Source organism: Choloepus didactylus, chromosome 16 (genome assembly GCF_015220235.1).
Source record: "Choloepus didactylus isolate mChoDid1 chromosome 16, mChoDid1.pri, whole genome shotgun sequence".
Lineage (NCBI taxonomy): Eukaryota > Metazoa > Chordata > Mammalia > Pilosa > Megalonychidae > Choloepus > Choloepus didactylus.
Window position 1 is genome coordinate 4,584,754 of NC_051322.1, and position 20,643 is coordinate 4,605,396.

Genomic DNA, 20,643 nt, shown 5'->3' on the forward strand with positions numbered 1-20,643 from the left:
TTAAATATTTATATGTCTTCTACACAGTGACATTTCCTTTTATTGAATATTTATTCTTGGGAATCCCTGTCTTAAGTTTGTCCTTAGAACTCCTTATATACTATTGTCTATCACTCTGTTGGAAATAATTTTCCCCCCTGTTGTTTGCATGAGGGGACAAAATTAAACATTTTTTATGTCATTTGTACATACAAAGATGTTTTCTATTTTTGCGTAATCAAATTTTGTAACATTTTTCTTTGTGGTTTCCTTCACTGATATTAGATATAGAAAGTTGTTTTCTAATCAGAGATCCTGGAGATATTTTTGTATATATTTTCTTCTCTTTTTATGTTTAGGTCTTCTTTTTCACTTAATAATTTTTTTAAATTTAATTTTATTGAGATCATTCACATACCATACAATTATCCAAAGATTCAAAGTGCACAATCAATTGCCCATGGTACCATCATACAGCTGTGCATCCATCAACACAATTATTTTTTTTTTCAATTTTTAGAACATTTTCATTACTCCAGAAAAGAAATAAAGACAAGAAAAGGAAACTCAAATCCTCCCATACCCCTAACCATCACCCCCTCCATTACTGACTCATAGTATTGGTCTAGTACATTTGTTACTATTGATGAAAGAATGTTAAAATACCACTAACTGTAGTATACAGTTTGCAATAAGTGTATTTATTTTCACTATATACCCCTCTATTATTAACTTCTACTTATAGTGTCATACATTTGTTTTAGTTCAAGAAAGAGATTTCTAATGTTTGTGTAGTTAATCATGGACATTGTCCACCACAAATTCACTGTTTTATACATTCCCATCTTTTAACCTTCAACTTTCCTTCTGGTGACATATGTGACTCTAAGCTTCCCCTTTCCACCACCTTCACACACATTTCAGCACTGTTAGTTATTCTCATAACATGCTACCATCTCCCCTGTCCATTTCCAAACACTTAAGTTCAACCTAGTTGAACATTCTGGTCATAATAAGCAACTGCTCCCCATTCTTTAAACTTGTTCTGTATCATGGTAACTTATATTTCATGTCTATGAGTTTACATATTGTAATTAGTTCATCAGTGAGACCCTGTAATATTTGTCCTTATGTGTCTGACTTATTTCACTCAATATAGTGCCCTCAAGGTTTCTTCATCAACCCATTTTTTTTAAAAGATGGTTTCGTTCACCCACCATAACATTCCGTCCTAAGTAAACAAGCAATGTTCCCTTTTTAGTCATATATTTATGTACTCACCACCATCACCACTATCTATATAAGGCCATCTCCATTTCTTCCACAAGGAAGGAGGAAAAATCAAAGAAGATAGAGAGACAAAAGAAAAAGAAAGAAAGGAAAAAAACATATGACAGCTAAAAAGAAACACAAGGAAAGATAGAGTAAACCTAAAGTAGAACGAAAGAGTCTGACAACGTCACCAATGCCAAGAGTCCCATACCCCTCCCCTATGTCCCCTTCTTAAAGGCATTTAGTTTTGGTACATTGCCTTTGTTACATTAAAGGAAGCATTAATACAATGTTTCTGTTAACTATAGTCTCCAGATTGCTTTGATTGTATTTTTCCCCAATACCACCCTATTTTTAACACCTTGCAAGGTAGACATTCATTTGTTCTCCCTCATGTAAAAACATATTTGTACATTTTATCACAATTGTTGAGGACTCTAGGTTTCACTGAGTTAAACAGTCCCAGTCTTTATCTTTCTGCTTTCCTTCTGGTGTCCCACATGCTCCTAACCTTCCTCTTTCAACCATACTCACAGTCACCTTTGTTCAGTGTACCTACATTGCTGTGCTACTATCACCCCAAATTGTGTTCCAAACCTCTCACTCCTGTCTTTTCATATCTGTCTGTGGTGCTCCCTTTAGTATTTCCTGTAGAGCAAGTATCTTGTTCACAAACTCGTTGCCTGTCTGAGAATATTTTAAACTCTCCCTCATATTTAAAGGACAGTTTTGCTGATATAGGATTCTTGGTTGGTAGTTTTTCTCTTTCAGTATCTTAAATGTATCACACCACTTCCTGCTTGCCTCCATGGTTTCTACTGAGAGATCTGCACATAGTCTTTTCAAGCTTACTTTGTATGTTATGGATTGCTTTTCTCTTGTTGCTTTCAGGATTCTCTCTTGGTCTTTGACATTTGATAATCTGATTATTAAATGTCTTGGCATAGGCCTATTCAGATCTCTTCTGTCTGTGGTACACTGCACTTCTTGGATCTATAATTTTATGTCTCTCATAAGATGGGAAATTTTCACTGATTATTTCCTCTATTATTGCTTCTGCCCCTTTTCCCTTCTCTTCTCCTTTGGGACACCCATGACACATACATTCATGCATTTCATGTTGTCATTCAGTTCCCTGAGACATTGCTCATATTTTTTTCCATTTTTTCCTTATCTGTTCTTTTGGATGTAGGATTTCAGGTGTCTTGTTCTTCAGTTCCTGAGTGTTTTCTTCTGCCTCTTGAGATCTGCTGTTGTATGTCTCCACTGTGTCTTTCATCTCTCGTGTTGTGCCTTTCATTTCCATAGATTCTGCTAGTTTTTTTTTCAAACTTTCGATTTCTATCTTATCTTTGCCCGGCGTTTTCTTTATAGCCTTTGTCTTTTCTGTTATATCTTCCCTGAAGTCATTGATCTGGTTTTTGATTTGATTTTGCATATTTCTTTGAAAATCTTTAATAGATTGTTTCAGTAAAGTGGAACAACTTCTCAACTGTATCTTGACTGAGTGTAAGGTTATTTCTTTGGGCCATATCTTCATTTTTCCTAGTGTTGATTGTAGTTTTTGGTTGTCTAGGCATCTGGTTTCCTTGGTTACCCCAGTGAGATTTTCCTGGACCAGCATGGTTTCAGGTCTCAGAGAGGGGTTATATTCAGGGTGTATCTTAGAGGAACGACAGATTTTTCCTATGAGGTCTCCAGTCACTGTGCTTTTCCTAACCTGCCCAGCAGGTGGCACCTGTCAGCCTGTTGCTCCTGACTGGTGTAAGGAGAAGTGGCCCCTTCAGTTGCTTTTTGGCTGTTTTCCCCCAGGCTCTGGGGTCTGGTTCTGAAGGGGAAGCTGGGCCCCACCTTTTTACTCTGGGTCAAAGTGCTGCAAACTGAAAATGGCTGAGGATTTCTCCTCTGAGCCCCTCAGGTTGAGAGGGAGAAAAAGGGACAGAAAGACCCCTTTTAGAACCAGTACACAGCCCCCTAGTCTCACCCATTGGTCAGAGATAGCACCCGGTCCTCTGGGCTCCCCCTCCCGGGACAGATGGGTCTTCTGGTTCTTTAAGGTTAGTCGTCACTAAAAGCCTCTGTCTGCTTGTTGGGGGTTTGTAGCTTGTATTCAGCAGTGTATAATTGTTAATTAAAACCCCAGTTGGAGCTTGGTTGAGCTATATTTGTTTGCTGAGAGAGTGCCACTCTCTACCACGGTGAGGTTTTGCAGCAAAGCCTGCCATGGGCGGGGGGGGGGGGGGTCTCCTGGCTCAGTTCTGCAGTTTTTACTTACAGATTTTGTGCTGTGTTCTCAGGCACTCCTCCCAATCCAGGTTGGTGTGTGATGTGTGGACAGTCACGGTTGTCCCCCAGCAGTTGTTCCAAATTATTTACTAGTTGTTACTGGTTGTGCATTAGTTGTTCCAGGGGACTAACTAAATTCCATGCCTCTCTATGCTGCCATCTTGCCCCCCTCCTCTTCACGTAGTAATTTGAGTTATTCAGAATTTATCCTGGTTTATATTGTGAGGAGAATATATTCTTATATATTTTCCCCTCAATTTGCTAATTATTTGTTAAATAATCCTTCCTTCTTCCACTGTTTTACAGTGCCATTTTTGTCAAATAAAAAGTTCTCCTACATACTGGGATCTGTTTATGAGCTCTGCCTTCTGTTTCACTGATATTGCTTTTTTTTTTCCCATTTTTATTTAGTTTAACAATATTTAAGGAGTCAGACCCTTGGCTAGACTTTAAGACTATAAGAAGGTTCACAGTATTACCTAAAATTTCCCTCTTTAACCACCTTCAGATATATAACTTTAGGTGGTATATATGTTGCTAGAACAAAAATGAGAAAACAACAGCATGGAAACCCACCATAAGACTGCGCAAAACCAGCAGTGAACCCTAGTGTCTGCTATGGACTACATTTAATAGTACACTACTACAAAGTGTTAAAAATGGGGTTGGTTATATGGGAACTCCGTATTTTGTGCGTGGTCTTTCTGTAAATCTACAACTTCTCTAATTAAAAACAAAAGACTGAAAAAAATTCATAGACTTCTACGATGCAATGAGAAAAACCTAATGTAAACTATGGACTTTGATTAATAATGATGTGTCCATATGGGTCTATCAATTGTGCCAAATGTGCCACACTAACAAATGCTAGTACTGGGTGACTGTTCACGGGAGGGGGCAGAGGACCTGCAGGAGCTCTACTTTCTGCTCCACTTTTCTGTGAACCTAAAACTTTTCTAAAAATTAACCTCTATTAATTTTTTCAAAAGGTTCGCAGTTTACTTGGGAAATACACCCAGATAATGCACACAGATGAATGCCAGTGGGTGAGAGGGGCACTTAATGAGCCGGACACCCCACATGAGTGAGGAGCTCAGGCTGGCAGAGGAGTTTTAGGGGTGATGAGCCCGGAAGGGTTGGTAGGAGCTGGTCATGCAGATGGAGTGTGGAAGGGGAAAGGGCTCCAGACTTCATGGAGTCAAGGCAGAGAAATGTGGGACAGGCTCTCGAGATTCCAGTGCCTGATGTGTGGGCTTGCCATGCCCAGGAAGGTGTACTGACTCTTAACTGCACCATCAAAGAAACCATGCCCCTCAGCTTAGCTTTTAGACGTCTGAAGAACAGACTGGCAGCTGAGGTAATCTGCATTTTTAGAAAATCATTTTCCCTTCGCGGCCAACCCAAAATATTTTTTATTCCATTTACTGCAAGTGAGATATTTCCTTTTTTTTTTTAAATTAAAGAATTTGTAGGTTTACAGAAAAATCATGCGTAAAGTAGAGTTCCCATATACCACTCCCCCTATACACATACAGTTTTCCCTTTTATTAACATTTTGAATTGGTGTGGTAGCTTTGCTACAATTGATGAAACAACATTGTTGTAATTATACTATTAATTGTAGTCCATAGTTTACATTAAGGTTCACTGTTTGTGTTGCACAGTTCTATGATTTTTAAAAATTTTTATTCTGATAACATATATACAACATAAAATTTCCTCTTTTAACCGCATTCAAATATACAACTCAGTGGTGTAAATTATATTCACTATGCTGTGCCACTGTCAGCACCATCCATTACCAAAACTTTTCCACCCTCTCCAAACAAAAACCCTGTTTAGATTCAGCATGAACTCCTTTTAAGCTGACCCCTCAGTGGAAGCTTTTCTCACCACCCTTTTATTCATTTCTCTGATACTTGCCACTTTCGAGTACTTTCACATCTGCTAAAAAGTCTTCAGGAGAATCTTACCATGTGTTGTAACTGAGAAGTTAGGATTTGGGGGGTGGTTATGATGACCGAACTATTATATAGATACTCCATTTTTACTTTCTGCTCTTTTAGAGTAGACGGGGAATACCCGAAATCTCTGGACTGTAATCCAGTTGCCTTGATCTCTGATGATTGTAGACTCTTTATCTTGTTCCCTTGTGATTGTAAAAACCTTGGGAATGACCCTCACTTTTTCCCATTTTACCCATTTTTTTAACTTCAGAGTCTGATGGTCACTAAAGACAGCCCCTAATGTTTATTAATGAAGGGCCTTGGTTCAGCCCAGAACTAACCCATCCCAAGTCCAAAGTTATCTTGAAAACTGAAACTGGATCTAACCAAAATGGGCCTGCCTGATATGCACAGTAGCTCACCTGTACCTCATCACAATACTAAAAATCACGCCCATCGTCATATGAAGGCTGCCGTTTTCTTACATATGTTCTGTGACTAAGCATGTAGTCAGTCTGCGCATGCTCAATTAGATCACCTCAAATTACAGCATTTGGAGCCATGTATTCATTATCCTAAAACCTGCCCATCTTTTTATACCATAAAGCTAACAGAATTTCTGCAGTTTGTGGGCAGATTTTGGGGCCAATAGGCTGTCTGCTCTTCTGCTTCTCACCTAGCAATAAAACTCTTTTTCTCTTTGAAACCCAGTGTCTCAGGAATTGGTCAGTTGAGTGCATCGGGCAGAGAACCCCCCGCTTCGACGATGTCAGGGGCAAGATTTGAAACATCTACCTTTCCGTTATTTCTCTCCCTGTGCGTTTCTAGCACCAAGTCCCTGTTGCATCGATCACATTCTTTGTCCCTTCTGAGGACAGCTTGGCGCTCACCGAGCAATGTCTGCCAATGCATCTCCTGCCACAGGTCATTGTGCCATCTCGCCGGACCAGCTGCTGCCCGATGACCACTATTCTTGGTCGGGCTGCATCGCCTGTCCACCGTGATGAGGGAGCCCTGGCCGCTCCTGCCACTGAGCGGGTAGCGGAGGCAGTGGCAGAAGATTTGACAGCAGTGTCGGTGTGCAGCCACGTTCCTGACGCGGGCTGCTTGGCCAGCCTGGGACCAGGGGAACTCACAGCTGACCCTCAGGGACACACGGTAACCTCGGTCATCCCAAGGCCCCGAGACAAGCACACCTGACGGACACACTGATTGATACGTTAATTACCATTTCTCTCCACTTACAGTTTTTAAAATATTATTATCCAATATATTGCCAATTAAATTAAAATTTGGCTTTTAAATTTTGTTTTGTTTTTGGCCAGGGAAAATAACCAAGGTGCCGGCTTCCCCCAAGCCTGAACTTTGTAATGAATTTAAGCATCCTTAAAGCCGTGTCACGTCTATCTGGCTGAAGGAACCTCCACTTCCAGTGAGAAAGGTGCTAGAGAAGGTGGTTTAAACCTCAGCACAAACTAGTTCATGGTTTTTTGAACTACTTTATATAAAGTGAATTTGTTAAATTTAATTTATGAGCTGTATTTCATTGTGTACTGAAATATGCTTATATTTTTGCAGTTGATCTTGGATCTATTACCATGGGTTATCTGTATTTCTGATGAGTAAACTTCAAAACCGTGCAGTTGGTGGTGACGGTTGCACATTGTGAAGGTAATTAGCAGCACAGAATTACATATTTGAATGTCATTAAAAGGGGAAATTTTAGGTGGTTTACATGTGACTAGAATAAAAATTAAAACAAGTGAACACAGGACTGTACAACACAGTGTACCCTCTTGTAAGCAAGGACTATAATTAATAGTACAATTGTAGAAATGTTCTTTCATGAATTGTTCCAAATTACCTCACAAGATATTAATAATAGGTTGGTTTAGGGGAACTCTGCATATGATTTTTCTGTAAACCAAAAATATCTCTAATTAAAAAAAACAACCATATAGCAAAACAGCTGAGGCTTTATAACGAGGCTAGTTTTCCTTGGGTCTGTTGATGACTTCATTTTTAAGGATGTTATGTTTTACTCTTCCCTAGTTCTAGTCTCAACCACTCTCTCACTGAATAAAGTCCCATGTTGGCATAAATTTTGGTCACATGCTTGTCATTTTTTCCCCAGCCATCCAGGTCACCTGACGCCCACTGCCTGTCAAACCAGACCAATTGCTTTACTAATGATCTGGTTCACTAAAAGCACTATGCCACTTGATGAGAAACAGAAATTAAAACGTTTATTACATGACTTTTGGCCTTTCCTGTTGGCTTTAAAAAACATGACTTCACCTAAACTCGGAAGTGTGGTTTCCTCTTTCAGAATCAGCTCCATTTCAGTCTCAATAACACAAAAAGTAATTGTAGACTTTATTTCCTGCCTTTGATTTTACTTTATTTTGCATTTCATATATCATTTTGCTTGCACGTTCCCAATCTGCTTTCTTTTCCTTGAGCATCTCATGTTTCATCTGTGTAATAGCTTTTCAGTCCCTCCCTCTTGCTCATCCACCTAAATCATGTTTTATTCCTGTCCCAGAAGGCCGTATGGTAATTAAATAATGGTGTTTCTTCTAATATTTCTAGGAACACTTTATTATTTTATACTAGACATATTGGATGCTGTGAATTGAAATGGACTTTAGGCAATTGCTTATTTTCAATATTGGTCTGTCATTAGGTTATGTCTAAAGGACAAAATCAAGTGTTTTCTGTTTTCTGATGTGGTAAATGTAATTGAAGACTTTTTGCTTGTCTATGATGGCAACATTACAAGTCATAAGAGAACCTTTGTATTTTTTGCCTGTTAGCACAAAGGAGCAGGCGCCCCTGATGTAACGGTCCATCCACATTGTAACAGCATTCCTTTTGAAGAGGCTGAAGCCATAGAGGATGACTCATATCTGAACAATATTGATCTTTGGATCTAATGACAGTGTTTTGTGTTTTTTGTGGGAGGATGTGTGTTGTGTGACTGGCAGGGAGGTAAAGAGAAAGGGGTCCACATTCAAACCAAGTTATTTAAATTTCCTGCCCTTGGTTTTCTCATTGACAGGACACGTTTATAATCTCTTGATCAGATTACCATAGTGAAGAATAAATAAAATAATATCTGCAAAGCACCTGGTACATGATAACTATTCAAAAACATGAATTTTCTCTCTCCTGTACTTTTTCACAATCCAAATAAGGATGAATGCAAACTACAGTTTTATTTTCCTATGATCTTTAAATTTTTGCAGTAGCTGCAATTTACTTCAATATTCAGTATCTGAATTTTAATGTTTCTAATGATAAATTTCTCTTCTTAAGTGATTGGAATACACATACACACTCCCTTTAGCTAACCCTTAGCATTAGCATACAACACAAGAAGAATAGTTTGACGTAAGCTGTACTTAATTATTTTGGACTTTACGTTCTTGAAGACATGCCTGTACTGAATTAGGATTTAACAATAGATGTCAGCTCTGCGCAGATTGAGAAGTGACATGGTAAAAGTCCATATGAAGACATTTCTGTATATTTTACAAAACATTAATTGAAGATGAAAACTAGCTGCTCTCCAAAGCCATTAAAGTCAAGTCTAAGCCTTTTAGGGCATATTCCAGGAAATTTTGTAGGCTTCATTTTATCAGGTAAAGCAGGACTTTTTTTTTACCCTAGTTGCTAAGAAGCTCACCAACGTCTATGATGTAAAATTAAAGGAGATTGTCTTTTAAATGTGCTTTATAAAATATAAACTGCTGTACAAATGCTACTACAAGTATATGTGTGTTTATGTGTTTTGCTGCAATAAGTAACAGAGTCCTGATAAATTTATCTTTCTCTTCCTATTTTTATTTTTTAAAATTTTGAATATTATTTTTGTACATTGTTTAAGAATGTAAGCTCTGCCAAATATTTTTTAAGATGAGTATGAATTATAAATAAATAACATATAAAATAAGTTAGAATGTTCAAGAGTCAGAAAAAGAAACAGTTATCATATCATAAGTCTTTATTAAAAGTTTAATTTTTTTACCTAGAATTTGACCAATCCAAGTGAAATTATATGGTTTGGAACTGAGTTGTCTCCAGGGCATTCTGGACTTGAAAATGCCCTAAAATATATCCTTTCTCTTCCTTCTAGAGGTTTATGTTATCTAGTCTGCCCCAAATTTAAGGTAAGTTACTATTGTATCTATTTCACAATAGCACCGAAATATTCAGTTATATATTTCCTTTTATTATTTAAATGATTTTAAAAGAAAGGATTAATTCTAGAATATTCACTACATTCTTAAATCAAAAATTATTATCCCTGCTAGCTCTAATTTTAAGCAAAGCATTAATAATAATAATAATACTTCAGCATTTGCATAGCACCTTAAAGTTCTGAATGATTATTAATTAGTTTATCTTCCCAACAGCCCTCTGAGGTTGGTCAGCATTACCCTTCCTTTTACAGACCCAGCGGTTAAGTAGCTTTCCAGGTCTCAGACATCCAAGTTATACTTGAAACTAGAGTTTGATTTCTAATATTCTGTGCAGGTGGCAGAGCTCAGCCCCTCTGTTCTAGTGGATTAAGAGGTAGCGGGCAACTCCCCCCTGCGTGGGACCCGACTCCCAGGGGTGTAAATCTCCCTGGCAACGCAGAGTATGACTCCCGGGGATGAATGTGGACCCGGCATCGTGGGACTGAGAGTATCTTCTTGACCAAAAGGGGGATGCAAAATGAGACGAAATAGTTTCAGTGGCTGAGAGATTCCAAATGGAGTCGAGAGGTCACTCTGGTGGACATTCTTATGCACTATATAGATAACACGTCTTAGGCTTTAATGTATTGGAATAGCTAGAAATAAATACCTGAAACTACCAAACTCCAACCCATCAGTCTGGACTCCTGAAGACAATTATATAATAATGTAGATTACAAGGGGTGACAGTGTGATTGTGAAGACCGTGTGGATCACACCCCCTTTATCTAGTGTATGGATGAGTGGAGGAATGGGGATAAAAACTAAAGGACAAATGGGGTGGGATAGGGGGATGATTTGGGTGTTCTTTTTTCACTTTTATTTTTTATTCTTGTTCTGGTTCTTTCTGATGTAAGGAAAATGTTCAGAGATAGATTGTGGTGATGAACGCATAACTATGTTATCATATTGTGGACAGTGGATTGCATACCATGGATGATTGTATGGTGTGTGAATGTATTTCAATAAAACTGAATTTAATTAAAAAAAAATTATCACAACCCAAAACACCCCAAAGCTCTTATTATGCCCCAGTTATTTATTCCTAGTATTGTTGTGATTCTGGGAAGGTATTCCTATTAAATATAGTACATGGTATGCCATTGCTAGTTTTCCCCATATACTACCACTATGTTAACTCTGTACCAGTGTCATACCTTATAAGCACATCCTGCAATCACTTATCTATATTTGTAGTGCTTATCTGTGGGATACATGGCATTAAACAACCCAAAAAAAAAAAAAAAAAAAAAAAGAAGAAGTAGCAGGCAAGAGGTAAAATCAAAATGGTTGTTCTATTTGCTAATGCTGCAGAATGCAAAACACCAGAGATGGACTGGCTTTTATAAAAGGGGATTTATTTGGCTACACAGTTACAGTCTTAAGGCCATAAAGTATCCAAGGTAACACATCAGTAATCGGGTACTTTCACTGGAGGATGGCCAATGGCGTCCGGAAAACCTCTGTTAGCTGGGAAGGCACATGGCTGGCGTCTGCTCCAAAGTTCTGGTTTCAAATGGCTTTCTCCCAGGATGTTCCTCTCTAGCAAGCTTGCACCTCTTCAAAACGTCACTCACAGCTGCACTGAGTTCCTTCTCTTTGAGTCAGCTCATTCATATGGCTCCACTGATCAAGACCCACCCTGAATGGGTGGGGACACGCCTCCATGGGAACATCTCATCAGTCATCACCCACAGCTGGGTGGGGCACATTCCAAGCAAATCTAATCAGCACCAAAACATCTGCCCCACAAGACTACATCAAAGATAATGGCATTTGGGGGACACAATACATTCAAACTGGCACAACGGTACATTTTCAAATGCTCATGATCAAACAGTCAATATTTAAAGTTGACATTCTATTTCAGTCTACCTTAGAGTGTTTCCCTGAAAATCATGGGTCATCTTGCAAAATTATTGTAATTTTGAAACAATCAGAAAATTAAACAGTGTTGCTGGTAGAAGGTCAATTTGAAGGAAGATCGACCGGCTTCCTTTTTAATAACTGAGTGAACTGAAAACTGGAGTAGTTTGCCAGGAGCACTTGTAGTCATTTTATGGGGGCCTCTTCTGACGATTCAGTCCCACCTGGGAATAAATTTCAGGAGAAGAGAGCAGAAGGGAGTTGGGTTCCTCGCCCACGGGGCTGCTGTGGAGATCCCGAGGTGTCTGCCTGGTCCTGTCCTCTCGCCGGTGGCATCCTGGACGGAGGGCCCGAGCTGGCGCGCTGGCCGGGCTGACTCCTGCCACTCACCGAGCCCCCTCCACCTGCGTCCACTTGCACGAACACTTTTTCTCATGCCAATGGGATCCAGGACTCCTTTTCCAAAGGAGTGCTGAGGAGCCATGTCTCCATAGCTCCCCATATAGCTTCTGGAGGCTCTTTTGGAAACTCGATGCATAAATTTTCTTGATGAAACACCTTTCTGCTTTTCAGCTGGGAATTGTCAGTTTAGGAAAAGTGGAAATGGTAGCTCTGTCTGTCTCCTACAAGGGCTGGCTCTCCCTTTTTATACGTGGAACTTGGCTAAACAAGAGCAAAATGCCATTTGCTCTGGCCTGACCGAAGGGTTCAGAAAAGGCTCCTGCTACTATATGGTAATCGCTGTTTTTTAAATAGTTATTTCTTATAAAAGCTGTGAATGAGGAAGGAGAGATGCATTTGTAGAGTTTCTCTTATGCCCCTAAAATGATGAATCTGGGTTGTTAACAGGAGAGTGAAGAAGTAGAAAATCCCCACTTCAGGGTGCAGTTAGTGTGCATGAGACAAGCATAAGCATCTTGTTAAAATGAGCAGATTCCAGGGCTGCACACCTAGAGACTCCAATTGACCAGGTGTCAGTGCTCGCCACAATGTCCCAGGAGGCCCCCATGTGGTCCTTGTCCAGCTGTGACCCAGGCTGGCCTAGTGGGAAGGGGCCGGCAGCCTCCACCGAGCACTCACATGGAAGGTGCTCAAGAGCAAAGCGGCATTCCAGCAAGCTGTTACTGGAACAAAAGCAGAGTCTCCCCCTGCCCTCATCCCCTACACATCATAGAGCTGATGTCAAATGAGACTCCAGGTGCCACCGAGTAAGACCCCACGACTTGGAATCACTAAGGATGAAGATCTCTATTGCCTCTGAATGAGAGCATCAGGCTTTTCCTTTATCCTAAAAGGTATTTCTTCAGAATCCGCTCTTGACCAGGCAGTGTTGTAGGGCATAGAATATACTGAGGAACAAATCAGCCAAAGGTTTTGAATCTCAAAGCCTCCTTCAGATTTAGAATGTATTTGCATATCTGTATACCCCTTGGTGACCTCTCTTTTCGCCAAGTGAGTTAAAGGAACCCATCGATTCAGCATCTGAAAATGGTGTTTTGATTTTTAGTCTCTATTAACATAATTCAATAGGATACAAACACAGTCTAAAAGCCCAATCACCCACCTTCAAATATTGCAATCTCATTTTTCGTTTGATAAGTGTTAAATATTTTTTTTTAACAACTGTATTAGTAGGGTGGCAGTAAAGTAAAACAAAATAGATTCATTTGGAATAAAGAAGGAAAATATCATGAAAGATGAGCTAGAAAAGATGGAGGATCTAAGAAAGAAACCTTTTCGGCTGCAAATCTTTCTGCCAGGCCAAGAGGGGAGAGCAGAGACGTGAACAGGCAGTCAACTTTTGAAATGGTGAACCTTGTAGATGAACAACATCTCCAGATTTTTCCAAGATTTGGAATGTGATCCCTTTCAGTAAAAATTTTTGAGAATTTACTCAATATAAACCAGTGACAGTTCAAGTAGTATCACAAAGCATTCATAAAAAGGAAATTTTAAAAATGAGATAAAATTTCAAAGCAATCGTTTAAGCAATTTAAAAACTATATGTTAATAGTATAAAATTTTTGATAATAATATAGTTAACTGAAAGCAATGCTTTATTATATTAGAAAATTTTGGTAAAAGATGCAGTGATTCAACTGTCTTTTTCTAAGTTCAGCTTATTCTACTGCTTGGTTACAACAGCTGTCAAAACTAAAAATAATAATAGTAAAAAACACTTCATGAAGATACATAATTCCAAATGGGAGGAGTTGTATCATGAATTGGTACTTAATTAAATCATATTTGCTTTTCAAAATATGCTATTTGCTTTTCAAATTTTTATGCAAAAGTTGGTTGAACTCTGGCTGTTAAACTTCCATCTTCCTTTACGTCAATCAGTTGGACCAGCAAACTAACAGGGAGGTATGTCCTTTTTAATTTTTAGCCACTTTTTGGAGAAAAAATTTAAGAAGATCAGAGGATTCTGTTTCCAAATAGTTAAAGTATGCAGTTATGCAATTTTTTGAAAGGATAACACATTTATTTCATTTCCAACCACAAATTGCACATGATGGAAACACAATCATCTGTTTCTTTCAAAATATTTACAAGTATCTGTTTCTATCAAAAAGCAGCATTTTCTAGCATTTTGTTAATATAAAACTATATCAGTTAGTGTGAATTTGGCTACAAATAACAGAATGCTCAACTAACAGTGGTTTAAGTAAAAAAGGTATTAAAAAACTAATGTAAGAGGAAGACCTTACAGAATGGCCTAGCAGCTCTGTGACATAGTCAAGGACTGAAATACTTTCTGTCTTTCCATTCTTAGTACATTGATTTTTCTCCTTGCAGTGATGCTTCATGGTTGCAAAATAACTGCTGCTGCTCCAGTCATCCTCTACTCACTCACATGAGCATCTTGAGCCTATAGGAATGGCATGGGGGGGGGGGGATTACTCTTCTTTATGATCTGCCCTTTATTGTGTAAAAAAGCTTTCCCCTTAATCTTACTGGGGAAAAGTTCATAAAAGATGTAGGAGAACGATCACCTCCACCATTTCTTCTTGTGCCTTCCTATTTACATTACCTTAAACCCCTAGTTCCTCTTTTTGAAACTTTCAAGCCACTTGTCCATTTTATGAAAGAAAGTTGGCAAATACTGGATAATACCAGGTGGATTCTGTGTGTGGAGACCCCGGTCTGCCCTTAGGACAGCTCGTGTGTATATGCCAGGCACCCTCTGCCCTTAGGACAGCTCGTGTGCACATGCCAGGCACCCTCTGCCCTTAAGACAGCTTGTGTGCACGTGCCAGGCACCCTCTGCCCTTAGGACAGCTCGTGTGCATATGCCAGGCACCCTCTGCCTTGGGACAGCTCGTGTGCACGTGCCAGGCACCCTCTGCCCTTAGGACAGCTCGTGTGCACGTGCCAGGCACCCTCTGCCTTGGGACAGCTCGTGTGCATGTGCCAGGCACCCTCTGCCCTTAGGACAGCTCGTGTGCACGTGCCAGGCACCCTCTGCCTTGGGACAGCTCGTGTGCACATTAGGGGACTGCCAGGGTCACTCTACCATCGATGCTGGAGAAGTTGACTTCTTTTCTCAACTTGTGAAAAATAAGTATCTACAGCTCTCCCAAGGATTGTTTTTTGCAGCCCTTGGGAATAGGCATCCCATTTTGGGGACTCTCAGTCTAACTAACTAATTTCACCTCACACAAAGAAAGACTTCCAAGTGTTTCCTTTGCATTGACCATAAGTGGGTTGACTGTTGTCATTCCATAGGCCTCTGGAACACGGAACCAGTAGGGTCCAACCTAATCAACACTAACACGTCTGCCTCCACAAGATTGCTTCAAAGACAATGGCGTTTTGGGGGCCATAATACATTCAAACTGGCACATCATCAAAACGCATTCTCTTCAGACCTCTTTAGACGTGTATAAAGAGGGGATGTACAACATGGGGGGCTCTTTTTCCCGACTAAAGTAAACTAGTGCAGTGAGATAAAAGATCCAAGGAGTTTTAGCATATCTTTCTTTTTGGTTGAAGTCTCTTGTATTTAAAATGCTAACCAATCCCTTTCCTTCTTGGATCTTATGCTATTCATGAAATAAAACTTTAAGAATGTGTATACTATTGGGTGGGAGCATGAAGGTGAAGAGGTTACAGGGTATTTTCTCAGCCTGGAAGGACTTCCATTTGATCTTTCAGAAATAAGATCTCAGGTTCTAAGGTGAAAGTTGAATTTCAATTTCCTAGAAGTAAGTGACGGTTGCTCTGCTTTATCTTTTCATTCTTATGGACATTGTATTCCTCCTCCATGTGAGTATTCTGGGCAGTCTTTTTTAAAAAAAAAAAAAAAAAAAAAAGCATTAGCCTTAACATCACTTTAGTCTTAGAAAATATGTCAATGAATTTTAGCACCTGGACATGCAATTAATCTTCATCTATCTCTGGTAATGTAAACACACCTGTGGGATGTTTTCTATTGAATACATGAAAAGAAAACTCATAATAAATCTTAGACTGATAGCTCTATCATGACTGACAGTACTGCTGGAGGCTCCTTCTTTATGAGTGTAATTTGAAGGTATATAAAGCCGGAGATTGATTTCTACAGAACCCTTCCTTTCCTTTAGTATTTATCCCAAGCTACATGACTCTCCCTCTTTTTCAACAATTAAAAAACCCACAAAATATGATTCACATATTTAATTACATAACTCAATGTACACATGCACACACTCACACGCACCCACACATATGTAGTTATTAAACACATGAGAGACACAAAAATGCCAAATGAGAAACTGTACATCTGATTTACTTCTCCATTGCCTGGACATGACAATCGTATTTACAACTTGTTGTTCCTCTGGAAAGACAAGAGAGAATAATTTGATCTTTTAATGAGAAGACGTGCTCGTAGGAAATCCTGTAAGCAGTAGATTGATTGTCATGATTAGCAGAGAGTTCATGAACTTGCTCGAATTCAGGATGGTGTTTTTCAAACTGTTCCTGAATGTCCTGGATCCATGCCTCAGGGATCTGGGGTGGGTGGGTGGGGGGAGAATGGGGACCTGAGGGAGGGGCCCGAGCCCCCCACCCTACCTTTGGTTAGAACACTTTTGCTTGTTATCTCTTTTACACATTTGGGCTCTGTGTATGATTTCTAAAGATATTCAAATTGGCTTGGAAACTACTGGTCAACGGAGATGACGAGTACATAAACTTCCAGAGATCTAGTAAAACAGCTCTCCTTTTTCAAAGAACACAGTTTATTTTCAGAATTAATTCTGCTTTGCTGAATCAATGATCATATATTTGTGGCCATAAAGGTAGAAAAATATAGTAAGCAGTTCGCTCCCTCTGCATTTTGATTTTGATGAAATTTCCCCGAGGTTAGGGGGAAAAACATGTTTTGTTTAGAAGGACTTGGGAAGACAGAAATTTGAATTGTGAAGATTAACTTCTTTTTTACTTTCTAGTTTGAAATAAACTTAGACTTCAATTTATAGAAAAGTTGTAAAAATAATATACAAAGTTCTCTCATACCTTTCACCCAACTCCCCCTAATGTTAACAGCTTACATAATCATACACGGTTATGGAAACTGGGATAATTAATACTAAGATGCTATTTTTAACTGATCCACACACCGTTTTCAAATTTTGATAGTTTTCCCACCAATGTCTTTTTTCTGATCCAGGATCCCACATTGCATTTACTTGCCATGTGTCTTTACCTTCCTCCATTCCTTGATCCTTCCTCTGTTTCTGTTTGTCATAAAAAATAACTTTTAATGGTTGAAATCCTTTACAGAGATTATCTTTGCAACATGTGGTTGTGTGCTGAAGGCTGAAGACTGCCTTTAATCAACTTGCTTGAAAATGGAATTTGATATTTGTTAGACACTATTTGATAAACATTCTCAAATACAGGAAAGCAAAAGGACAGTGAAAATTTATTACATACATATATGAACCGGTTGTCCAAATTCTAGGCTTTGACAGCTTATAGCCTGTGTAAATTGGTAAAACGTCAGGCCAGACTCAAATATTTCACAAGCTGAACATAAATCAGCAGAACAACCTAGCTCTAATACCTTGCATTTAACTGGGTCTGACCTTGTGTTCCACTAATTTACCAAAAAAAAGCAATGGATCAATTTTCATTTTATTTTAGGAAGTGTGTTTATTGGTTTCCAAACATATAGGAAACAGGGAGGTTGTCTATTTGTAACTGATTACTAATTGTACAGTTTCATGATCAAACAATGTGGTCTGTATATTAAAGTTGAAATTTGTAACAGAGTATGTGTTCATTTTTTTAAGTTTTAGATGCACTTGATAAGGATGTATATTCTCTCCATGGGGGTGGCAGCTCCAAATATTTGTGTTAGATCAATTGTGTATAAATGATATTCAAATCTACAAAGTTTTCACAAATGTTTGATACATAAGCTTCTAAAAAACATGTGCTAAAATCTCCCAGGTTTGTGGATGTTTTCATTTTAATTCCTCCTTGCAGTGCTGTCAATTTTTTCTTTGTTGAATTACAGTTCTTTTGTTCGCAGAATACAAATTCAGGACTATTTTATCTTCTTTATCTTCTTGGTAACTTTTTCCTTTCCTTTTATCGTTTATTCCTAATAATAGTGTTGCCTTCAAGTCAATTTTGCCTAATATCAATGATGTTGCACCAGCTTTATCCAGTCTTTATCCAAAGGTTACCTTTATCCAGCCTTTAGAGTCAACTGATTTGTGTCATGTTAAACTGTATTTTTGTAAACAGCTTATAGTTGGATTTTGTTTATTATTCAGTCTGAAAATCTGCTTCTTTTAATCGGTGAATTTAATCTACTTACATTTATTGTTAAACTGATAAATAGTTAGACTTATTTCTATCATCTTATCTTATGCTTTCTATTCAAAGTCTTTTTATGGGTTTCCTTTTTTATCCTTTCCTGCACTCTGATGGAATCATCACTTTTTTTTATATCTCCTTTTCCCCATGCTTCTTTGGGAGTTGCAATAACAACAACAACTAATATTTATTGAGGGTGCATTGTGTTCTAAGAACTTCATCATTTTTGCTACCCTCACAGCCACACTAGGAGGTAGGAATGACTATTATCTTTGTTTAGAGAGGAGAGAACGAGTGTAGAATGGTTTGTAACTTGCCCAAACCTCCGTAACTTGCCCAAGTCTGCATGGTTAGTAAAGATTTACACAGAGGTAAGCATTCTCATACGCTAGCTCTCAAGCTAAGTATTGTATTTTAACTCTTTAGTGATGGACATCAAATTTTCACAAACATTCTTGACTTAATGAGTATCTGGGTATTCTTCCTAAACAATACAAGGATCTTAAAAAGATTTTTCACCAAACTCTCTTCCTCTTTATTTTCCAAGTTTCCTTGTCTATCAATTTTGTCATAACTATTTTAACCAAAACTTCCAAAGTCCTTGTTTTTACTTATAGCAAGTGCTTATTTAGATTTCCTAATTTCTTTACTCATCCTCACTTCCTGCATGCCATTCCTTCCTTCTGAGACTAATTCTTCATGAGGTGTATTTTTAGTCCTGGCAATTAGTTCTAGGAGTGCTTGTAAATGACAATTATTTTGGTGGTTGTCTGTCAGCAAATGACCTTTTTTTGCCCAATTTCTAAAGATTGACTTCGAAGGAGATAGATTTCTTGATTTTTATTTTCTCTCAATACCTTGAAGATATCATTCCAACGTTCTGGCAGCTTTTGGGCTAAGAAGAAATTTGTTCCCAGTAATTGTACTTGTATTTAATGGCTGTCAAAGTTGCCTATTTTTTTCCAAATGATTTTTTTTTTAAGAATAGGTTCACATTTACAGAATATTTGCAAAGAGAGTACAGAGTTCCTGTATATCCTGTGCCATCTCCCCTATCGTTAACATCTTACATTTCCACAGAACTTGTGTCATGACTAGAAACCAATATCGCACACAGCTATTATCTAAACTCTACACTTTATTTGGATCTAACTTATTGGCCTTCATGTCCTTTGTCTGCCCCAGGCCCCCATCCAGGACACCGCATGACATCTAAATGTCCCATCTCCTCAGCCTTCTCCTTTACCCTGTTTTTCATGACCTTAACAGGCTTGGGGAGTGCTGGTCAGACCCTCACGCTGAGTTAGTCTCATGTTTTTTCATGATTAGACTGTAGTTATGGGTTTGGGGGAGGAAGACCACGGATGTAAAATGCCCCTCCCATTACAGCATGTCACGGGACCCGTGAATTATCATCGTTGATGTCAACCTTGGTCACTTGGCCAAAGTAATGCTTGCTAGACTTTTTCCCACCATAAAGTTACTATTTTCCCCCTTTCCAAATTCTACTCTTGGGAAACAGTCACTAAGTGCAACCCACACCCAAGGTTTGGGGGGAAATTAAACTGCAGCTTATTCTGTAACTATCTTCCTGTTTTGGGGTATGGTTTCTATTTTTTTTTAAATCTTTTAACCATCTTAGCCCTAGCATTATGTCATAATTTTCATATAGTATATTATTTCTGGTTATTGAGGGTTCCTTATATTCCTCTTAATTGCATCTGCTCACTCTCCCTCATTTTGCTTCAATTCCTCTGGTGGTTGCAATTTTTCATGGTTAGTTTATCTTCAGAGGGGTTGTCTGTTCTGAGTCTTAGAGACCTTGAGATACGGTTGTTCTGTTTTGTTGTTTAGCTTGGGCAGGGCCCCAAGGGTTTCGATGGTCTTGGCCTGACATTCATGTGGATTTTTTGGTTCAGAGTTTATGCATACTTGGTACAAAGGCTAACACCAGACTCAGGGTGTTGATTTCTCCAAGATGATTTTCCCCTTCCATTCCAGGTCTTGGCCAGGTGGCACGCTTCCTTGCTGCATCCTGGTGCCAGCTAGTAAAGTTTACTGTTCCCCATTTCACCAACTGGGCACACTTTGAGGTTCTGGGCTGGACACAGAAGAGTGAAATCCTGGAATGGACTCGGAGACCCTTAGGGATCAAGAGGCCTGAATGTGGTTTTACAGTCTGTCTGTTTGGCTATATTATGCTCCCCAGAAAATGCCATTATCTTTGATGCCATCTT